Raw genomic sequence first — 22,069 nt, 5'->3', positions numbered from 1 at the left:
TTATTTTGCTGTACAGCAGAGACTAACACAACATTGTAAAGCAATTATTCTCCAATTAAAAAAGATTCAAGTTGCACCTTAGATTAGATAATAAAGCATACTACAAACTCATGATTTATAAAATGATTTTGCCTAGCTAGTGTAAAAGCATGGGATATAAATGATATGATATAAATGTATATATATGATAATATCATATATACATATATAAGATCTTCAGTTCAGTTCAGTCGCTCAGTTGTGTCCGACCCTTTGTGACTCCATTGATTGCAGCACATCAGGCTTCCCTTTCCATCACCAACTCCTGGAGCTTGCTCAAACTCATGTCCATTGAGTTGGTGATGCCATCCAACCATCTCATCCTCTGTCATCCCCTTCTCCTCCCGCCTTCAATCTTTCCCAGCATTAGGGTCTTTTCCAAAAGGTCAGTTCTTCGGATTAGGTGGCCAAAGTATTGGAGTTTCAACTTTACCATCAGTCCTTTCAATGAATATTCAGTACTGATTTCCTTTAGGATTGACTGGTTTGATCTCCTTGCTATTCTAGGGACATGCAAGAGTCTTATTCAACACCACAGTTCAAAAACATCAGTTCTTCAGTGCTCAGCTTTCTTTACACTCTGAACCTCACATCCATACACGACTACTGGAAAAACCATAGCTTTGACTAGATGGACCTTTGTAGGCAAAGTAATGTCTCTGCTTTTCAATATGCTGTCTAGGTTGGTCATAGTTTTTTTTCCAAGGAGCAAGCATCTTTTATAAAAATTTCATGGCTGCAGTCACCATCTGCAGTGATTTTGGAACCCAAGAAAATAAAGTTTCTGAGTGTTTCCATATCTATTTGCCATGAAGTGATGGGACTGGATGCCATGATCTTTGTTTTTTGAATGTTGAGTTTTAAGCCAGCTTTTTCACTCTCCTTTCACTTTCATAAAGAGGCTCCTCTGTTCCTCTTTGCTTTCTGTCATAAGGGTGGTGTCATCTGTGTATCTAAGGTTATTGATATTTCTCCTGGCAATGTTGATTCCAGCTTGTGCTTCATCCAGTCCAGCATTTCACATGATGTACTCTGCATGTACGTTAAATAAGCAGGGTGACAATAAATAGCCTTGATGTACTCCTTTCCTGATTTGGAACCAGTCTGTTGCATGTCCAGTTTTAACTGTTGTTTCTTGACCTGCATACAGATTTCTCAGGAGGCAGTTAAGGTGGTCTGGTTTTCCCATCTCTTGAAGAATTTTCCACAGTTTGTTGTGATCCACACAGTCAAAGGCTTTGGCATACTCAATAAAGATGTAGATGTTTTTCTGGAATTCCCTTGCTTTTTCTATGATCCAGTGGATGTTGGCAATTTGATCTCTGGTTCTTCTGCCTTTTCTAAATCCAGCTTGAACATTGGAAGTTCTCCGTTCACGTACTGTTGAAGCCTGGCTTGGAGAATTTTGAGCATTGCTTTGCTGGTGTGTGAGATGAGGGCAATTGTGAGGTAGTTTGAGCATTCTTTGGCATTGCCTTTCTTTGAAACTGACCTTTTCTAGTCCTGTGGCCACTGCTGAGTTTTCCATATTTGCTGGCATATTGAGTGCAGCACTTTCGCAGCAGAATCTTTTAGGATTTGAAATAGCTCAGCTGGAATTCCATCACCTCCATTAGCTTTGTTCGTAGTAATGCTTCCTAAGGGCCACTTGACTTCGCATTCCAGGATGTCTGGCTCTAGGTGAGTGATCACACCATTGTGGTTATCTGGGTCATGAAGATCTTTTTTGTATAGTTCTTCTGTGTATTCCTGCTCTATTCTGTGTATTCATTATAGAGATGGCAAGAATATATATATATATATGTGTATATATATATAAGATCATATTTTATATATAAGATATTTTATATTTTATGTATAAGATATTTTACATTTTATATATAAAGTATTTTATGTTTTATGTATAAGGTATCATATATAAGAATATTTATATATAAGATCTTAACATACACATAAAAATAGATGAAAAGCACACAACTGATTGTTTATACCAGTTATTTCTAATGGGTTCTAAGATTTTACTGGATGACTTTAAATGATGTACAATATCATAATTTGAATGCTAGAATGTCAATGTATTATTTTGTAATATAGGAAAAATGAAAAGTTATTGATTGGACTATATTGTTCAGAGTGAGAATTTGAACGATTAATGTTGGATTTGTGGGAAAAACACATGAGTGTTTATAAGTAGAAAACAAATGTGAGAAGTCAGTGAATTCAGGGACCTATTTAAAGGTCATCAGTTAGGAACTCATGGGAACCAGTAAAAATGAAGAGAAGGCTGGGAACTACAAAGCAGCTCTTTCACTGTGTAGGGCTGGACTACAGTATCCCTTTTGAAATCTTGGTTTGGCCATCAGTCGGTTCCGGTGCCCTCTATGCACAGTCCTATTGCGTTCCAGGTGTACACCTCGCAGCACAAGAGTAGAGCTGTGCTGAGTTCCCGGCAGAAACAGCTCTTTCCCTGCTTGCCCTGAGTTGTTATCAGCTCTCCTCATTATTATCTATTATCCATGCACTCAATCCTCCAGTGCAACATAAAGCATCAGGAAGCTCCATACAAGTAGCAGACTACTACAATTACACCAATCCCAGACAAATTTATAAAGGGCACTGGAATAAATTTCTGCTCATTTTCTAATGCAAGGTGGCTCCCAGGTGATGGTGTCGGCAGATGCATCAGATGAGACAACAAAGAAATGAAATGAATTATGTATTGCCTAACTAAATTATTTGTCTAAAATCAGTGAGAGGCTACAGGCTAAAGTCTGTTTATCAGATTATTTCTCTATTGAATATATTCTTTATCTGATGTCTAAACTTCTCCAAAACTTTTCTCAGATTTATCCTTAGTTTAAGAAATTATACTGTGTGTATACTATATGTATCCCTCTTATTATTTACTTCACTTACATAACATTTATTTTTCATCAGAATGTGATTTTCATACAGTGGGCATCCCTTAGCTGGGAAAACTGGAAATGCTTGAATACTTAGTTCAGCCTGTACTCAAAACTTAGTCTTTCTTGTTTAAACTACCAGTTTTTGATTTATCTCATTTTTGTGGCTGATTCATCTCTAAAACTTAGATTTGAAACATCCTACTTTCTGACTATCACCTTCTAACTGCAGGCTCAAATTTTTAACTATCCTTAATGCAGTCACAATTGTTGAACATCAAGACTACCAAGCCACTGAAAAAAATTTCCTTCATTTTATTATTTTTCTTTTTTCTTAACTTCTCAAGCTGAGCATCTACGGCCCATCATGCAATTATGCTCTTGGAAATAATCTGACCTCCTTTGTTCTCTTCCTCCATTGTAGTTGCTTGAAATAACCCAAACACTGACTAAATCTAAATATCTATTTCCTTTGTGGAAGATTGAAGCTTTCTAGAAAAAAATCCCCTGAGTAACTTGTTGATTTCACATTAAATTTATCATTATGAACTTCAAATGTAAGCTCAACAATTCCCAGAAATCTCACTATGTGATACAATTATAGTAAATGGGTCCATGTCTACTAGGTTATCAAAGAGAATCCTAGAATTATATTTGATTTCTACACTGAATGCCTCATTTTCTAATTCATCAGTATATTTATTTGACTATTCCTCCAAAATTTGTCCCCTCAAATTCATTTCCTCTGCCACCAGTCTGGTCCCGGCCACCATCTTGTCTGGGCAAGTAACAGTCTTCTGACTGGCTTCTCTGCTTCTACTCTTGTTTTTCTTCCCATTCATACCTCTCTTCCTTAAGGCCATTTTGATTCAACAACTTATCTAAAGTAATGCTCCCACAGTAATGTTCTATGATGGCTTTTGACAGAATTCTGTATATTTTCTTTTGTAAATTTTTTCTTTCGTAAATTTTACAAAATTTTCTTTTGTAAAATTACCAAAGCTTTCTACATTTTAATTGTATGATCAAAAGAATAAAATTAAAAGCATATTTAATTAAAAAATAGAAAATATACACATAGTTCAAAGTTTTAAAAGTTAAAGGTATTCAGTAAAAATAATTAATTTTCCATATCAGTTTTATTTCTGACGGCATATGTTAGAAAACCTAAATAATTATGGACTAAACAAAATAGAAAATACTTTTTCTTCCATGTAGAAGAGTCTCGGAAATGGACATCTAGGACTGAAACCAGAGCTTCACTGGTTTCTCTATTTCTGCTTTACCATGCTTAGAATCTAATGTTCATCCTCAATGTTACTGATAGTTTAAGGTGCTTACTAGAAATTCAGGCATCAGTCCTGTGCCTGTTCTATGTGGAAGGAAAGACGGCAAATGACCTTCATTCCTCAGCTAAATTAGTTCACTTTAGAGAGTTTTCTTGGAAAGTTTGCCAAATTACATCTACTAACATTTGAAATCTGAGAGGTGTAGTATTTTGGTGCTATACGTGGGTACCCAAATAAAATAATGTTTTTTGTTATTAAGGAAGAATGGAGGTATTGGCTAAATAACCAGTAATCTCTAACATACCATTTACCCATCTGCCAAGTTTGACAAATTTGTCTTTCTCAGAAAGAACTACTTTTACAGGTTTGTTGTGTATCCTTTCAGAGGTAATTTGATTTCATCTAAGAACATATAATAAATTGTGTATATATATACACACTTATTTATATTATATTCTTGGTATAGCATTGCAAAATTATTTTGTATAGCATTCTACATACTGTTTTTGCCTCTTGCTTCTTTGCTAAACAATGTGTCTTAGAAATTATTCAAATAAAATACATTTAGAGATGCCATTTTCTTTTAACAACCATATAATTAGAATGCACTCTTGATGAAGGCAAGGACCACATTTGCTTATTTACCATTGTATTGGGTTGGCCAAAAAGTTCGTTTGGGTTTCCATATGCTATTACGGAAGAACCCAAACAAGCTGTTTGGCCAATCTAATATTCAGTGTCCAAGACAGTTTGTGGATCACAAGATATAGTTAGTGTTTGTTTAATGGGTGGGTCATGCAAACAGCCGGGGAAGGCAGTGGCACCCCACTCCAGTACTCTTGCCTGGAAAATCCCATGGATGGAGGAGCCTGGTAGGCTGCAGTCCATGGGGTCGCTAAGAGTCGGACACGACTGAGCGACTTCACTTTCACTTTTCACTTTCATGCATTGGAGAAGGAAATGGTAACCCACTCCAGTGTTCTTGCCTGGAGAATCCCAGGGACAGGGGAGCCTGGTGGGCTGCCATCTATGGGGTTGCACAGAGTCGGACATGACTGAAGCCACGTAGCAGTAGCAGCACGCAAACAGCAAATGCCAGAGCTGTGATTCAAATCTGTGATTTGAATGATTTTATTCCTTTATTTAATTCACAACCTTGATGTCTTAAATTAGATTGTCAGATTTCCTTTTCTTTCTCTTCACTCTTTAGGGGATAAATATATTTATTAGTTAAATAAATCTTAACAGTTTTCTGAACTTGATGTGCTAGGATTTTGTTTAGGAATTCAATACTTACAGTCACATTCATCAGATTAGTGGTGACAGTGGGAAAGGGTCATTTAGAACATAGACATTGAAGTCAGACGGATGTAGCTATAAATGTAGCCTAACTGTGTACCTTTGGGGACGTTTCCGTCTCTCTAGCTACCCCCTACACACAGTAGGGATAATAGTTTCTACTCCAAAGAGTTGCTCATCCATATCCAAGAGAGATGATTCAATGAGAAAAATTATATAAAGAACTTAAGTAGTTTAGGTCACTCAGAAAGCACTCAAAACATTGGACTTACTGTAATAAAGACTCTGTAGTCTCTTTTTCTCCATTTTCAACAGGTTTGTGTGTCAGGGCTTATGCACCAGATCCTTGGCTTCTGGGCAATTTCTTACCTTAGTTTCAAACCAGTCCATTTTTCACATGTTAACTCCCTACCTGCAGGAGCATAATATGACACAGTTCCCAAAGGACTCAGCTTTTTACCCGTCAAGTCTCTGCTTCCCAAGTTACCTTTTCCCATCTGGGTCTAAGAAAAAGGGTAGGAGAGGAATCAAATCAGATCAGATCAGTAGCTCAGTTGTGTCCGACTCTTTGCGACCCCATGAATCGCAGCACGCCAGGCCTCCCTGTCCATCACCAACTCCTGGAGTTCACCCAGACTCACGTCCATCGAGTCAGTGATGCCATCCAGCCATCTCATCCTCTGTCGTGTCGTCCCCTTCTCCTCCTGCCCCCAATCCCTCCCAGCATCAGAGTCTTTTCCAATGAGTCAACCCTTTGCATGAGGTGGCCAAAGTACTGGAGTTTCAGCTTTAGCATCATTCCTTCCAAAGAAATCCCAGGGCTGATCTCCTTCAGAATGGACTGGTTGGATCTCCTTGCAGTCCAAGGGACTCTCAAGAGTCTTCTCCAACACCACAGTTCAAAAGCATCAATTCTTCGGCGCTCAGCCTTCTTCACAGTCCAACTCTCACATCATACATGACCACAGGAAAAACCATAGCCTTGACTAGACAAACCTTTGTTGGCAAAGTAATGTCTCTGCTTTTCAATATGCTATCTAGGTTGGTCATAACTTTCCTTCCAAGGAGTAAGCATCTTTTAATTTCATGGCTGCAGTCACCATCTGCAGTGATATTGGAGCCCAGAAAAATAAAGTCTGACACTGTTTCCACTGTTTCCCCATCTATTTGCCATGAAGTGGTGGGACTGGATGCCATGATCTTCGTTTTCTGAATGTTGAGCTTTAAGCCAACTTTTTCACTCTCCACTTTCACTTTCATCAAGAGGCTTTTGAGTTCCTCTTCAGTTTCTGCCATAAGGGTGGTGTCATCTGCATATCTGAGGTTATTGAGATTTCTCCTGGAAATCTTGTGTTTCTTCCAGTCCAGCGCTTCTCGTGATGTACTCTGCATAGAAGTTAAATAAACAGGGTGACAATATACAGCCTTGACGAACTCCTTTTCCTATTTGGAACCAGTCTGTTGTTCCATGTCCAGTTCTAACTGTTGCTTCCTGACCTGCATACAAATTTCTCAAGAGGCAGATCAGGTGGTCTGCTATTCCCATCTCTTTCAGAATTTTCCACAGTTTATTGTGATCCACACAGTCAAAGGCTTTGGCATAGTCAATCAAGCAGAAATAGATGTTTTTCTGGAACTCTCTTCCTTTTTCTATGATCCAGCGGATGTTGGCAATTTGATCTCTGGTTCCTCTGCCTTTTCTAAAACCAGCTTGAACATCAGGAAGTTCACGGTTCACATATTGCTGAAGCCTGGCTTGGAGAATTTTGAGCATTACTTTACTAGTGTGTGAGATGAGTGCAATTGTGTGGTAGTTTGAGCATTCTTTGGCATTGCCTTTCTTTGGGATTGGAATGAAAACTGACCTTTTCCAGTCCTATGGCCACTGCTGAGTTTTCCAAATTTGCTGGCATATTGAGTGCAGCACTTTCACAACATCATCTTTCAGGATTTGGAATAGCTCAACTGGAATTCCATCAGCTCCACTAGCTTTGTTTGTAGTGATGCTTTCTAAGGCCCACTTGACTTCACATTCCAGGATGTCTGGCTCTAGGTCAGTGATCACACCATCGTGATTATCTGGGTCATGAAGATCTTTTTTGTACAGTTCTTCTGTGTATTCTTGCCATCTCTTCTTAATATCTTCTGCTTCTGTTAGGTCCATACCATTTCTGTCCTTTATCGAGCCCATCTTTGCATGAAATGTTCCTTTGGTATCTCTGATTTTCTTGAAGAGATCCCTAGTCTTTCCCATTCTGTTGTTTTCCTCTATTTCTTTGCACTGATCACTGAAGAAGGCTTTCTTATCTCTTCTTGCTATTTTTTGGAACTCTGCATTCAGATGTTTATATCTTTCCTTTTCTCCTTTGCTTTTCGCTTCTCTTCTTTTCACAGCTATTTGTAAGGCCTCCCTAGACAGCCATTTTGCTTTTTTGCATTTCTTTTCTATGGGAATGGTCTTGATCCCTGTCTCCTGTACAATGTCACGAACCTCATTCCATAGTTCAAGAGGCACTCTATCTATCAGATTTAGGCCCTTAAATCTATTTCTCACTTCCACTGTATAATCATAAGGGATTTGATTTAGGTCATACCTGAATGGTCTAGTGGTTTTCCCTACTTTCTTCAATTTAAGTCTGAATTTGGCAATAAGGAGTTCATGATCTGAGCCACAGTCAGCTCCTGGTCTTGTTTTTGCTGACTGTATAGAGCTTCTCCATCTTTGGCTGCAAAGAATATAATCAATCTGATTTCGGTGTTGACCATGTGGTGATGTCCATGTGTAGAGTCTTCTCTTGTGTTGTTGGAAGAGGGTGTTTGCTATGACCAGTGCATTTTCTTGACAAAACTCTATCAGTCTTTGCCCTGCTTCATTCCGTATTCCAAGGCCAAATTTGCCTGTTACTCCAGGTGTTTCTTGACTTCCTAGTTTTGCATTCCAGTCCCCTATAATGAAAAGGACATCTTTTTTGGGTGTTAGTTCTAAAAGGTCTTGTAGGTCTTCATAGAACCGTTCAACTTTAGCTTCTTCAGCGTTACTGGTTGGGGCATAGACTTGGGTTACTGTGATATTGAATGGTTTGCCTTGGAAACGAACAGAGATCATTCTGTCGTTTTTGAGATTGCATCCAAGTACTGCATTTCAGACTCTTTTGTTGACCATGATGGCTACTCCATTTCTTCTGAGGGATTCCTGCCCGCAGTAGTATATATAATGGTCATCTGAGTTAAATTCACCCATTCCAGTCTATTTCAGTTCGCTGATTCCTAGAATGTCGACATTCACTCTTGCCATCTCTTGTTTGACCACTTCCAATTTGCCTTGATTCATGGACCTGACATTCCAAGTTCCTATGCAATATTGCTCTTTACAGCATCGGACCTTGCTTCTATCACCAGTCACATCCACAGCTGGGTATTGTTTTTGCTTTGGCTCCATCCCTTCATTCTTTCTGGAGTTATTTCTCCACTGATCTCCAGTAGCATATTGGGCCCCTACTGACCTGGGGAGTTTCTCTTTCAGTATCCTATCATTTTGCATTTTCATACTGTTCATGGGGTTCTCAAGGCAAGAATACTGAAGTGGTTTGCCATTCCCTTCTCCAGTGGACCACATTCTGTCAAATCTCTCCACCATGACCTGCCCGGAACAGGAGCTCATAAAACCCTCAAGATTTATTAAGCAAATTCCCAACATGGTTTTACTACAGCTGATACATCATAAAAGACTCATCCCTCTACATCTTCTGTAAATTCCAGGGCTAAGGGCAGATAAAACAGGTTCTGTTGGATCTAGATATGAAGAATGACAAGGCAGTTAAGGATCCTTTTCTAATAGCCTCCAATAAATAGGAAGAAAAAGGCAATAACAAGGTAAGAGATATGGTAACTTTGGATGCATTAGCATCTAGAAACCCTAAGCAGATCCATAAGGAGCCAATTAGTTTTCTTTCTTCTCTCTGCCTTCCTAGAAGAGGACCCCATTTCATTTCTTGTTTAGGAGACTTAGTGAAAGTAGAGAATTGGCTTTCATCTTGCTTGACCAGGAAAGAGAGGAAGCCTATAAATTCTACAGTGCGATAAAAGGTGTACAAATGCTGAATTAGTATGTCACTGGACATCTGGCACATGGACTCAGGAAAAAAAAAAAAAAACCGATGAAGAAGTTTTCCCCAAACTCTGTCCCCATAGAGCAGTTTAAATTGCAGACAGATAACTTTCTTTGGACTGACAGAACTCTTTCACATTTAACCAAACTCAGTTTCTCTGAGATTTTTCTCCAATGGTTCTGGTTTTGCCCTTTTGCCAAAGATAACCATTCAAATATTTTCAAGTTATCATTGATGTCCTTTGCAGATCACACATTATCCAGTTCAGTTCAGTTGTTCAGTCGTATCTGACTCTTTGCGACCTCATGAGCTGCTGCACGCCAGGCCTCCCTGTCCAACACCAACTCCTGGAGCCCACCCAAACTCATGTCCATTGAGTCGGTGATGCCATCCAACTATCTTATCCTCTGTCATCCCCTTCTCCTCCTGCCTTCAATCTTTCCCAGCATCTGGGTCTTTTCAAATGAGTCAGCTCTCCGCATCAAGTGGCCAAAGTACTGGAGTTTCAGCTTCAGCATCAGTCCTTCCAATGAACACCCAGGGCTGATTTCCTTTAGGATGGACTGGTTGGATCTCCTTGCAGTCCAAGGGACTCTCAAGAGTGTACTTCAACACCACAGTTCAAAAGCATCAATTCTTTGGCACTCAGCTTTCTTCACAGTACAACTCTCACATCCATACATGACCACAGGAAAAACCATAGCCTTGACTAGAAGGACCTTTGTTGGCAAAGTAATGTCTCTGCTTTTTAATATGCTGTCTAGGTTAGTCATAACTTTCATTCCAAGGAGTAAGTGTCTTTTAATTTCATGGCTGCAATCACTATCTGCAGTGATTTTGGAGCCCCCCAGAGTAAAATCTCTCATTGTTTCCACTGTTTACCCATCTATTTGCCATGAAGTGATAGGACCAAATGTCATGATCTTAGTTTTCTGAATCTTGAGCTTTAAGCCAACTTTTTCTTTTTTTTTTTAATTTTTATTATTTTTTTAAATTTTATTTTATTTAACTTTACAATATTGTATTGGTTTTGCCAAATATCAAAATGAGTCTGCCAGAGGTATACATGTGTTCCCCATCCTGAACCCTCCTCTCTCCCCATACCATCCCTCTGGGTCGTCCCAGTGCACCAGCCCCAAGCATCCAGTATCGTGCATCGAACCTGGACTGGCGACTCGTTTCATATATGATATTATACATATTTCAATGCCATTATCCCAAATCATCCCACCCTCTCCCTCTCCCACGGAGTCCAAAAGACTGTTCTATACATCAGTGTCTCTTTTGCTGTCTCGTATACAGGGTTATTGTTACCATCATTCTAAATTCCATATATATGCGTTAGTATACTGTATTGGTGTTTTTCTTTCTGGCTTACTTCACTCTGTATAATAGGCTCCAGTTTCATCCACCTCATTAGAACTGATTCAAATGTATTCTTTTTAATGGCTGAGTAATACTCCATTATGTATATGTACCACAGCTTTCTTATCCATTCATCTGCTGATGGGCATCTAGTTGCTTCCATGTCCTGGCTATTATAAACAGTGCTGCAATGAACATTGGGGTACACGTGTCTCTTTCCCTTCTGGTTTCCTCAGTGTGTATGTCCAGCAGTGGGATTGCTGGGTCATAAGGCAGTTCTATTTCCAGTTTTTTTAAGGAATCTCCACAGTGTTCTCCATAGTGGCTGTACTAGTTTGCATTCCCACCAACAGTGTAAGAGGGTTCCCTTTTCTCCACACCCTCTCCAGCATTTATTGCTTGTAGACTTTTGGATTACAGTCATTCTGACTGGCGTGAAATGATACCTCATAGTGGTTTTGATTTGCATTTCTCTGATAATGAGTGATGTTGAGCATCTTTTCATGTGTTTGTTAGCCATCTGCATGTCTTCTTTGGAGAAATGTCTATTTAGTTCTTTGGCACATTTTTTGATTGGGTCGTTTATTTTTCTGGAGTTGAGCTGTAGGAGTTGCTTGTATATTTTTGAGATTAGTTGTTTGTCTGTTGCTTCATTTGCTATTCCAGTTGAGCTATTCCAAATCATGAAAGATGATGTTGTGAAAGTGCTGCACTCAATATGCCAGCAAATTTGGAAAACTCAGCAGTGGCCACAGGACTGGAAAAGGTCAGATATCATTCCAATCCCAAAGAAAGGCAATGCCAAAGAATGCTCAAACTACCACACAATTGCACTCATCTCACATGCTAGTAAAGTAATGCTCAAAATTCTCCAAGCCAGGCTTCAGCAATATGTGAATTGTGAACTTCCTGATGTTCAAGCTGGTTTTAGAAAAGGCAGAGGAACCAGAGATCAAATTGCCAACATCCGCTGGATCATAGAAAAAGCAAGAGAGTTCCAGAAAAACATCTATTTCTGCTTGATTGACTATGCCAAAGCCTTTGACTGTGTGGATCACAATAAACTGTGGAAAATTCTGAAAGAGATGGGAATAGCAGACCACCTGATCTGCCTCTTGAGAAATTTGTATGCAGGTCAGGAAGCAACAGTTAGAACTGGACATGGAACAACAGACTGGTTCCAAATAGGAAAAGGAGTACGTCAAAGCCGTATATTGTCACCCTGTTTATTTAACTTATATGCAGAGTACATCATGAGAAACGCTGGACTGGAAGAAACACAAACTGGAATCAAGATTTCCAGGAGAAATCTCAATAACCTCAGATATGCAGATGACACCACCCTTATGGCAGAAACTGAAGAGGAACTCAAAAGCCTCTTGATGAAAGTGAAAGTGGAGAGTGAAAAAGTTGGCTTAATTTCAACATTCAGAAAACGAAGATCATGGAATCCGGTCCCACCACTTCATGGGAAATAGATGGGGAAACAGCGGAAACAGTGTCAGACTTTATTTTTCTGGCTCCAAAATCACTGCACATGGACTGCAGCCATGAAATTAAAACGCTTACTCCTTGGAAGGAAAGTTATGACCAACCTAGGTAGCATGTTCAAAAGCAGAGACATTACTTTGCCAACAAAGGTCCGTCTAGTCAAGGCTATGGTTTTTCCTGTGGTCATGTATGGATGTGAGAGTTGGACTGTGAAGAAGGCTGAGCGCCGAAGAATTGATGCTTTTGAACTGTGGTGTTGGAGAAGACTCTTGAGAGTCCCTTGGACTGCAAGGAGATCCAACCAGTCCATTCTGAAGGAGATCAGCCCTGGGATTTTTTTGGAAAGAATGATGAAGCTTAAACTCCAGTACTTTGGCCACCTCATGCGAAGGGTTGACTCATTGGAATAGACTCTGATGCTGGGAGGGATTGAGGGCAGGAGGAGAAGGGGACGACAGAGGATGAGATGGCTGGATGGCATCACTGACTCGATGGACGTAAGTCTCAGTGAACTCCGGGAGTTGGTGATGGACAGGGAGGCCTGGCGTGCTGCGATTCATGGGGTTGCAAAGAGTCGGACATGACTGAGCGACTGATCTGATCTGATCTCCCATTCTGAAGGCTGTCTTTTCACCTTGCTTATTGTTTCCTTTGTTGTGCAGAAGCTTTTAAGTTTAATTAGGTCCGATTTGTTTATTTTTGCTTTTATTTCCAATATTCTGGGAGGTGTGTCATAGAGGATCCTGCTGTGATGTATGTCGGAGAGTGTTTTGCCTATGTTCTCCTCTAGGAGTTTTATAGTTTCTGGTCTTACGTTGAGATCTTTAATCCATTTTGAGTTTATTTTTGTGTATGGTGTTAGAAAGTGCTCTAGTTTCATTCTTTTACAAGTGGTTGACCAGTTTTCCTAGCACCACTTGTTAAAGAGATTGTCTTTAATCCATTGTATATTCTTGCCTCCTTTGTCAAAGATAAGGTGTCCATATGTGCGTGGATTTATCTCTGGGCTTTCTATTTTTTTTTCCATTGATCTATATTTCTGTCTTTGTGCCAGTACCATACTGTCTTGATGACTGTGGCTTTGTAGTAGAGCCTGAAGTCAGGCAGGTTGATTCCTCCAGTTCCATTCTTCTTTCTCAAGATAGCTTTGGCTATTCGAGGTTTTTTTGTATTTCCATACAAACTGTGGAATTATTTCTTCTAGCTCTGTGAAGAATACTGTTGGTAGCTTAATAGGGATTGCATTGAATCTATAAATTGCTTTGGGTAGTATAGTCATTTTCACTATATTGATCCTTCTACTCCATGTCCTTTTTGATTTCTTTCACCAGTGTTTTATAGTTTTCTATATATATATCTTTAGTTTCTTTAGGTAGATATATTCCAACGTATTTTATGCTTTTCATTGCAATGGTGAATGGAATTGTTTCCTTAATTTCTCTTTCTATTTTCTCATTATTAGTGTATAGGAATGCAAGGGATTTCTGTGTGTTGATTTTATATCCTGCAACTTTACTATGTTCATTGATTAGTTCTAGTAATTTTCTGGTGGAGTCTTTCTATGTAGAGGATCATGTCATCTGCAACAGTGAGAGTTTTACTTCTTCTTTTCCCATTTGGATTCCTTTTATTTCTTTTTCTGCTCTGATTGCTGTGGCCAAAACTTCCAAAACTATGTTGAATAGTAATGGTGAAAGTGGGCACCCTTGTCTTGTTCCTGACTTTAGAGGAAATGCTTTCAATTTTTCACCATTGAGGATAATGTTTGCTGTGGGTTTGTCATCTATAGCTTTTATTATGTTGAGGTATGTTCCTTCTATTCCTGCTTTCTGGAGAGTTTTTTTTTTATCATAAATGGATGTTGAATTTTGTCAAAGGCTTTCTCTGCATCTATTGAGATAATAATATGGCTTTTATTTTTCAATTTGTTAATGTGGTGTATACATTGATTGATTTGTGGATATTGAAGAATCCTTGCATCCCTGGGATAAAGCCCACTTGGTCATGGTGTATGATCTTTTTAATGTGTTGTTGGATTCTGATTGCTAGAATTTTGTTAAGGATTTTTGCATCTATGTTCATCAGTGATATTGGCCTGTAGGTTTTTTTTTTTTTTTTTTGTGGCATCTTTGTCAGGTTTTGGTATTAGGGTGATGGTAGCCTCATAGAATGAGTTTGGAAGTTTACCTTTCTCTGTGGTTTTCTGGAAGAGTTTGAGTAGGATAGGTAGAAATTTAGCTTTTCTCTAAATTTTTGTAGAATTCAGCTGTGAAGCCATCTGGACCTGGGCTTTTGTTTGCTGGAGATTTCTGATTACAGTTTCAATTTCCGTGCTTGTGATGGGTCTGTCAAGATTTTTTATTTCTTCCTGGCCCAGTTTTGGAAAGTTGTACTTTTCTAAGAATTTGTCCATTTCTTCTACGTTGTCCATTTTATTGGCATATAATTGCTGGTAGTAGTCTCTTCTGATCCTTTGTATTTCTGTGTTGTCTGTTGTGATCTCTCCATTTTCATTTCTAATTTTATTGATTTTTCTCCCTTTGTTTCTTGATGAGTCTGGCTAATGGTTTGTCGATTTTATTTATCCTTTCAAAGAACCAGCTTTTGGCTTTGTTGATTTTTGCTATGGTCTCTTTTGTTTCTTTTGCATTTATTTCTGCCTTAATTTTTAAGATTTCTTTCCTTCTACTAACCCTGGGGTTCTTCATTTCTTCCTTTTCTAGTTGCTTTAGGTGTAGAGTTAGGTTATTTATTTGACTTTTTTCTTGTTTCTTGAGGTATGCCTGTATTGCTATGAACTTTCCCCTTAGGACTGCTTTTACAGTGTCCCATAGGTTTTGGGTTGTTGTGTTTTCATTTTCATTTGTTTATATGCAAATTTTGATTTCTTCTGTGATTTGTTGGTTATTCAGCAGTGTGTTGTTCAGCTTCCATATGTTGGAATTTTTAATAGTTTTTCTCCTGTAATTGAGATCTAATCTTACTGCATTGTGGTCAGAAAAGATGCTTGGAATGATTTCTATTTTTCTGAATTTACCAAGGCTAGATTTATGGCCCAGGATGTGATCTATCATGGAGAAGGTTCCGTGTGCGCTTGAGGAAAAGGTGAAATTCATTGTTTTGGGATGAAATGTCCTATAGATATGAATTAGGTCTAAGTGGTCTATTGTATCATTTAAAGTTTGTGTTTCCTTGTTAATTTTCTGTTGATCTATCCATAGGTGTGAGTTGGGTATTAAAGTCTCTCACTATTATTGTGTTATTGTTAATTTCTCCTTTCATACTTGTTAGTGTTTGTCTTACATATTGTGGTGCTCCTATGTTGGGTGCATATATATTTATAATTGTTATATCTTCTTCCTGGATTGATCCTTTGATCATTATGTAGTGACCTTCTTTGTCTCTTTTCACAGCCTTTGTTTTAAAGTCTATTTTATCTGATATGAGTATTGCTACTCCTGCTTTCTTTTGGTCTCTATTTGCATGGAAAATCTTTTTCCAGCCCTTCAGTTTCAGTCTGTATGTGTCCCCTGTTTTGAGGTGGGTCTCTTGTAGACAACATATGTAGGGGTCTTGTTTTTGTATCCATTCAGCCAGTCTTTGTCCTTTGGTTGGGGCATTCAACTCATTTACATTTAAGGTAATTACTGATAAGTATGATCCCATTGCCATTTACTCTATTGTTTTGGGTTCGAGTTTATACACCCTTTTTGTGTTTCCTGTCTAGAGAATATCCTTTAGTATTTGTTGGAGAGCTGGTTTGGTGGTGCTGAATTCTCTCAGCTTTCGCTTGTCTGTAAAGCTTTTGATTTCTCCTTCATATTTGAATGAGATCCTTGCTGGGTACAATAATCTGGGCTGTAGGTTATTTTCTTTCACCACTTTAAGTATGTCTTGCCATTCCTTCCTGGCTTGGAGAGTTGCTATTGAAAGATCAGCTGTTATCCTTATGGGAATTCCCTTGTGTGTTATTTGTTGTTTTTCCCTTGCTGCTTTTAATATTTGTTCTTTGTGTTTGATCTTTGTTAATTTGATTAATATGTGTCTTTGGGTGTTTCGCCTTGAGTTTATCCTGTTTGGGACTCTCTGGGTTTCTTGGACTTGAGTGATTATTTCCTTCCCCATTTTAGGGAAGTTTTCAACTATTATCTCCTCAAGTATTTTCTCATGGTCTTTCTTTTTGTCTTCTCCTTCTGGGACCCCTATGATTCAAATATTGTAGCGTTTAATATTGTCCTGGAGGTCTCTGAGATTGTCCTCATTTCTTTTAATTTGTTTTTCTTTTTTCCTCTCTGATTCATTTATTTCTACCATTCTATCTTCTAATTCACTAATTCTATCTTCTGCCTCTGTTATTCTACTATTTGTTGCCTCCAGAGTGTTTTTGATCTCATTTATTGCATTATTCGTTATATATTGACTCTTTTTTATTTCTTCTAGGTCCTTGTTAAACCTTTCTTTCATCTTCTAAATCCTTGTCTCCAGGCTATTTATCTGTGATTCCATTTTAATTTCAAGATTTTGGATCAATTTCACTATCATTATTCGGAATTCTTTATCAGGTAGATTCCCTATCTCTTCCTCTTTTGTTTGGTTTGGTGGGCATTTATCCTGTTCCTTTACCTGCTGGGTATTCCTCTGTCTCTTCATCTTGTTTATATTGCTGATTTTGGGGTGTCCTTTCTGTATTCTGGCAGTTTGTGGAATTCTCTTTATTGTGGCATTTCCTTGCTTTGTGTGGGTTTGTACAGGTGGCTTGTCAAGGTTTCTTGGTTAGGGAAGCTTGTGTTGGTGTTCTGGTGGGTGGAGCTGGATTTCTTCTCTCTGGAGTGCAATGGGGTGTCCAGTAATGAGTTATGATATGTCTATGGTTTTGGGGTGACTTTGGGCAGCCTGTATATTGGAGCTCAGGTCTGTGTTCCTGTGTTGCTGGAGAATTTGCTTTGTATGTCTTGCCCTGGAACTTGTTGGCCCTTGTGTGGTGCTTGGTTTCAGTGTAGGTATGGAGGCATTTGATGAGCTCCTGTCAATTAATGTTCCCTGGATTCAGGGTTTGGACTTAAGCCTCCTGCTTCCAGTTATAGGTCTTATTTTTACAGTAGTCTCAAAACTTCTCCTTCTATACAGCACCATTGATAAAACATCTAGGTTAAAAATGAAAAGTTTCTCCACCATGAGAGTCACCCAGAGAGGTTCACAGCATTACATGGAGAAGAGAAGAGGAGGAGGGAGTTAGAGGTGACCCGAATGAGATGAGGTGGAATCAATAGAGGAGAGAGCGGGCTAACCAGTAACCACTTCCTTATGTGCACTCCACAACTGGACTGCTCAGAGATGTTCACGGAGTTATACAGAGAAGAGAAGAGGGAGGAAGGCGACAGAGGTGGCCAGGAGGATAAAAGGAGGGAATGAAAAGGAGAGAGACTGATCCAGCCAGTAATCAGTTCCCTAAGTGTTCTCCACCGTCTGGAACACACAGAAATTCACAGAGTTGGGTAGAGTAGAGAGGGGTTAGGGAGGAGACACAGGCGACCTGGTGGAAAAAAAGGAGAGTCCGAAGCGGGAGAGAGCAGTCAAGCCAGTAATCTCGCTCCCTAGTAAAAAAATGGGTACTGAAGATTGGGTTCTTAAAGGTACAAAATTGGTAACAAATACCCAAAAGCAAAAATGAAAAATCTAGAGTTTGGAATTTCAAAAATAAATGTTAAAGAAAAGAAGAAGGAAAAGGAAGAGAAAAACAAAAACAAACAAAGTCACAGAAATTATAAGGAAGATATAGGTACAAAATTGATAACAAATACCAAAAAGCATAAATTAAAAATCTCCTTTAGAAGACAGTGGGTTGCTTTTCTCAGTGCCTGATGTCCTCTGCCAGCATTCAAAAGTTGTTTTGCGGAATTTACTCAGCGTTAAAATGTTCTTTTGATGAATTTGTGGGGGAGAAAGTGTTCTCCCCGTCCTATTCCTCCGCCATCTTAGCTCCTCCTCCTAAGCCAACTTTTTCACTCTTCACACATCTATATTTTGTAACAATTACTTAACCCCACAAAGGGGGTCAGTGCCTTTTATTATGTTTTAACTTCCTATGACTTTATCTCAGTCTGACAAAGAATTTCCAAATCCATAGTGCCCTGAATTGGATAAGATACTCCAGAGGGCTAATTGAAACGGAGTTGAGAAAGACTCTCAGTTTTGTTTTTGACATTGTGTTTCTATGAAATAAATGAATAGATATGATATTCTCAGAAGAATGCCTGGTATATGCGAGATGCCTGATATATACCAGTGAATATTGTCGATCCAGCTTTAGAGTCCTTAAATTATTTTTTATTCCATGTACCACTACTTACACTTATTAGAACATCGAGAAATTTGCTTCCCTTTTCTTCTTTCCCATTCCAGATTTTCTCTCCTCCTACCTGCTATCCAATGTTAAACAGTGAAGAAATTGAATTGGACTTTAATAAGCTTAGAGTCCAAGTGATAACACTGGGTGGCTAAAGGCAAGTACCTTGGACTTGATGAGTTTTGGGCAATAACCCTTTCACAAGTAAATGGTGAACAAGTGATGAATAGAAGCAGATAAAGAGGAGAATTGATCAGCAAGTAGCCTTTGAGGAGGTGCATGAACAGGTATAAATATTATGTCAAACAATGCTAGAAAAGGACAAAGTGCAAAGAAGGGCACTCAACAGGGATGAGAAAACTTGAGGAGGAGGAAGGTCAAGAAGAACAGGAAAGCTGGGTGCAGAGAGATGAGATTTTGTATGGATAAGTTGGTAATATTTTAAGCTGAAGGAAATTCAAGAAAATTTGTACTAACATAGCAGGAACAATAGAGTGATTCTGAGTTTGTTTTAGGGCAAGGGCAAAATATTTATTAAGTCAGAGACCTAGCCTAGGGTTTTACCATTCACCAAGGGACAGGCTCTTGAGCAGCACTGCAGACAGTGGCGTGAATGAGCCTCCAGGTTCTAACATGCATTGTGTGGCATGCTCTGTCCATCCCCTGAAGTCCACCATAAAAACCCTCAGTGACTACCATTTGTAGTATTTTTTTTTAAACATTTTTCTTTAAAATTTTTTAATTTATTTTTTATCTTATGCTGGAGTATAGTTGATTACCAGTGTGATAGATTTGGGCAAAGTGATTCAAATTATGTGTGTGTGCTGTGCTGAGTCATGTCTGATTCTTTTGCGACCTCATGGACAGTAGTCCACCAGGCCCCTCTGTCCGTGGGATTTTCCAGGCAAGAAAACTGGAGTGGGTTGCCATTCCTTTTTCCAGGGGATCTTCCTGACCCAGGGATCGAACCCATGTCTCTGGTGTTGCAGGCAGGTTCTTTAACACTGAGCCAATTCAAGTTATACTTGCATCCTTTTTCAAATTCTTTCCCCATTTAGGTTGCTACATAATACAGAGCAAAGTTCCCTGTGCTGTTGAGTAGGTCCTTGTTGGTTATCCATTTTAAATATAGCCACCATTTGTAGTATTGATCAGAGCTTCTCCTTTCCCCTCCTCCAAGTTCCTTCAGCACTGAAACCCTGGCTAATTCTCCACTTTCACTCTCCTTCCTTGAAATTTTCCATCTGTGTAAAACACTAAGGTCCAGTTTTTAGCAATAGGCTTTTGTTAAGAATCTATGGGGCGTTAGAGAATGTTGATGTATATCAGTGAAAAGTGCATGTTGTCAGTCCTCAGATATTTCAGAGTAGGGTGGAGGGAGACAAAGAGGTACAAAATCTATGTGTAAAAAATTACAAAGAAATGATAATAGTAAAGAAAAAAAGTTGCTTTCTTAATAAACAACTACTTCAATTATCTTACTTTCCATCTGAATTTGTAACCTTTCCCCAAATAGGCATGCTACAATATGATTCATTCTTGTCTTGCCTTTTCCTTTACCTGCAAGCTTGAATGAGCCTTTTAGTTATGTAGTCAGCCTTCTCTATCTACACTTTCTCACTTATTGAATCTTCAGCTCCTTTCATTCTGGTTTCTATTGCCACCAGTCCAATGAATTATCCATGTCCAGGTCACTAATGACACCCTTTCAATAAAATTTAATGACCATTCATATTCTCATATTATTAGACTTTTGCTTAGCTGACAAGTTGATCCTATGTTCCTTAAAATTTTCATGGAGAAAGCAACTTCTCCTTTACAGTATTATCATTTTTGTTTTCTTAAACTGGTACAACACTGACTTAATTTATTGCACATTTTTAAATTGTGAGGTTACTACCTATCGTTATTCTCTTTTCACATCTTAGCATTTACACTGATTCTTTTTTTCTCTTTCATAGACTGTAGCATTAATTGTCTAGAGAAGGAAATGGCAACCCACTCCAGTATTCTTGCCTGGAGAATCCCAGGGACAGAGGAGCCTGGTGGGCTGCCGTTTATGGGGTTGCACAGAGTCGGACATGACTGAAGTGACTTAGCAGCAGCAGCGTTAATTGTCAAGTCCCACCACTCTATCTTTAGGATATTGCCTGGAATTTTCCTCCTTCTATATATCATTAGCAACCTACAGAGTGAGAGCTATATTTTTGAAATCAATTAAACAAAATTACCTTTTGTATCTGACCAAGCAAATAGTCAAGACAAGACTTCTCAGCTCAGGATTCACTGGATGACCTCACTCAGCAACTACTCCACTCCTTTAGTCTCTGAATTCCTCCTCATCTGCTTCCCTAACTACCAGAGCTGGCAGCACTGGCTGTCCCTGCCCCTCAGTCTCCTCTTTCTTCTGGTCCTGGGGGCCAATGCCACTCTCCTGATCACCATCCGGCTGGAGGTCTCTCTTCATGAACCCATGTACTGTTTGCTCAGCCTCCTCTTCCTGCTGGACATGGTGCTCTGCCTCACTGTCATCCCCAAGGTCCTGGCCATCTTCTGGTTTGACCTCAGGTCCACCAGCTTCTCTGCTGCTTCCTCCAGACGTTCATCATGAACAGCTTCCTCCCCATGGAGTCCTGTGCATTTTTGGTCATGGCCTATGACTGCTATGTGGCCATCTGCCACCCACTGAGGTACCCATCCATCTTCACTAACCACGTTGTGGCCAAGCTAGTACCTTCATTGTCATACAAAATGCCCTTCTCACTCTACCCATTCCCATTCTTGCTGCCAGGCTTTGTTATTGTGGGAAAAATGTCACTGAGAACTGCATTTGTGCCAACCTGTCTGTGTCCAGGATTTCCTGTGACAATTTCACCCTGAACACAATCTACCAGTTTGTGGCTGGTTGGATGATACTAGGCTCAGATTTCATCCTCGTTTTCATCTTCTACATCTTCATCTTAAGAGCTGTGTTCAAGTTCAAGGCCGAGGGAGCTGCAGTCAAAGCTCTGAGCATGTGTGGCTCTCACTTCATCCTCATTCTCTTTTTCAGCACCATCCTTCTGGTTGTGTTGACAAATGTGGCCAGAAAGTGTCCCCATGGACATCCTGATCCTGCTCAATATCCTTCATCACCTCATACCCCCTGCCTTGAACCCTGTTGTATATGGGGTTTGGACTAAAGAGATAAAGCAAGGAATTCAGAAACTGTTGCAGAGAGGGATGTGA

The 22,069-nt window shown here is 39.2% G+C and overlaps 1 pseudogene; it reads left to right on the top strand.

The window, feature by feature from the left end:
• The first annotated feature begins 21,131 nt into the window (after positions 1-21,131).
• Positions 21,132-22,069, top strand: LOC113904830 (annotated as a pseudogene).

Source organism: Bos indicus x Bos taurus, chromosome 15 (assembly GCF_003369695.1).
Source record: "Bos indicus x Bos taurus breed Angus x Brahman F1 hybrid chromosome 15, Bos_hybrid_MaternalHap_v2.0, whole genome shotgun sequence".
Taxonomy (NCBI): Eukaryota; Metazoa; Chordata; class Mammalia; order Artiodactyla; family Bovidae; genus Bos; species Bos indicus x Bos taurus.
Note: the sequence above shows the minus strand (reverse complement) of the source record. Positions and strands in the feature narration are given on the sequence as shown.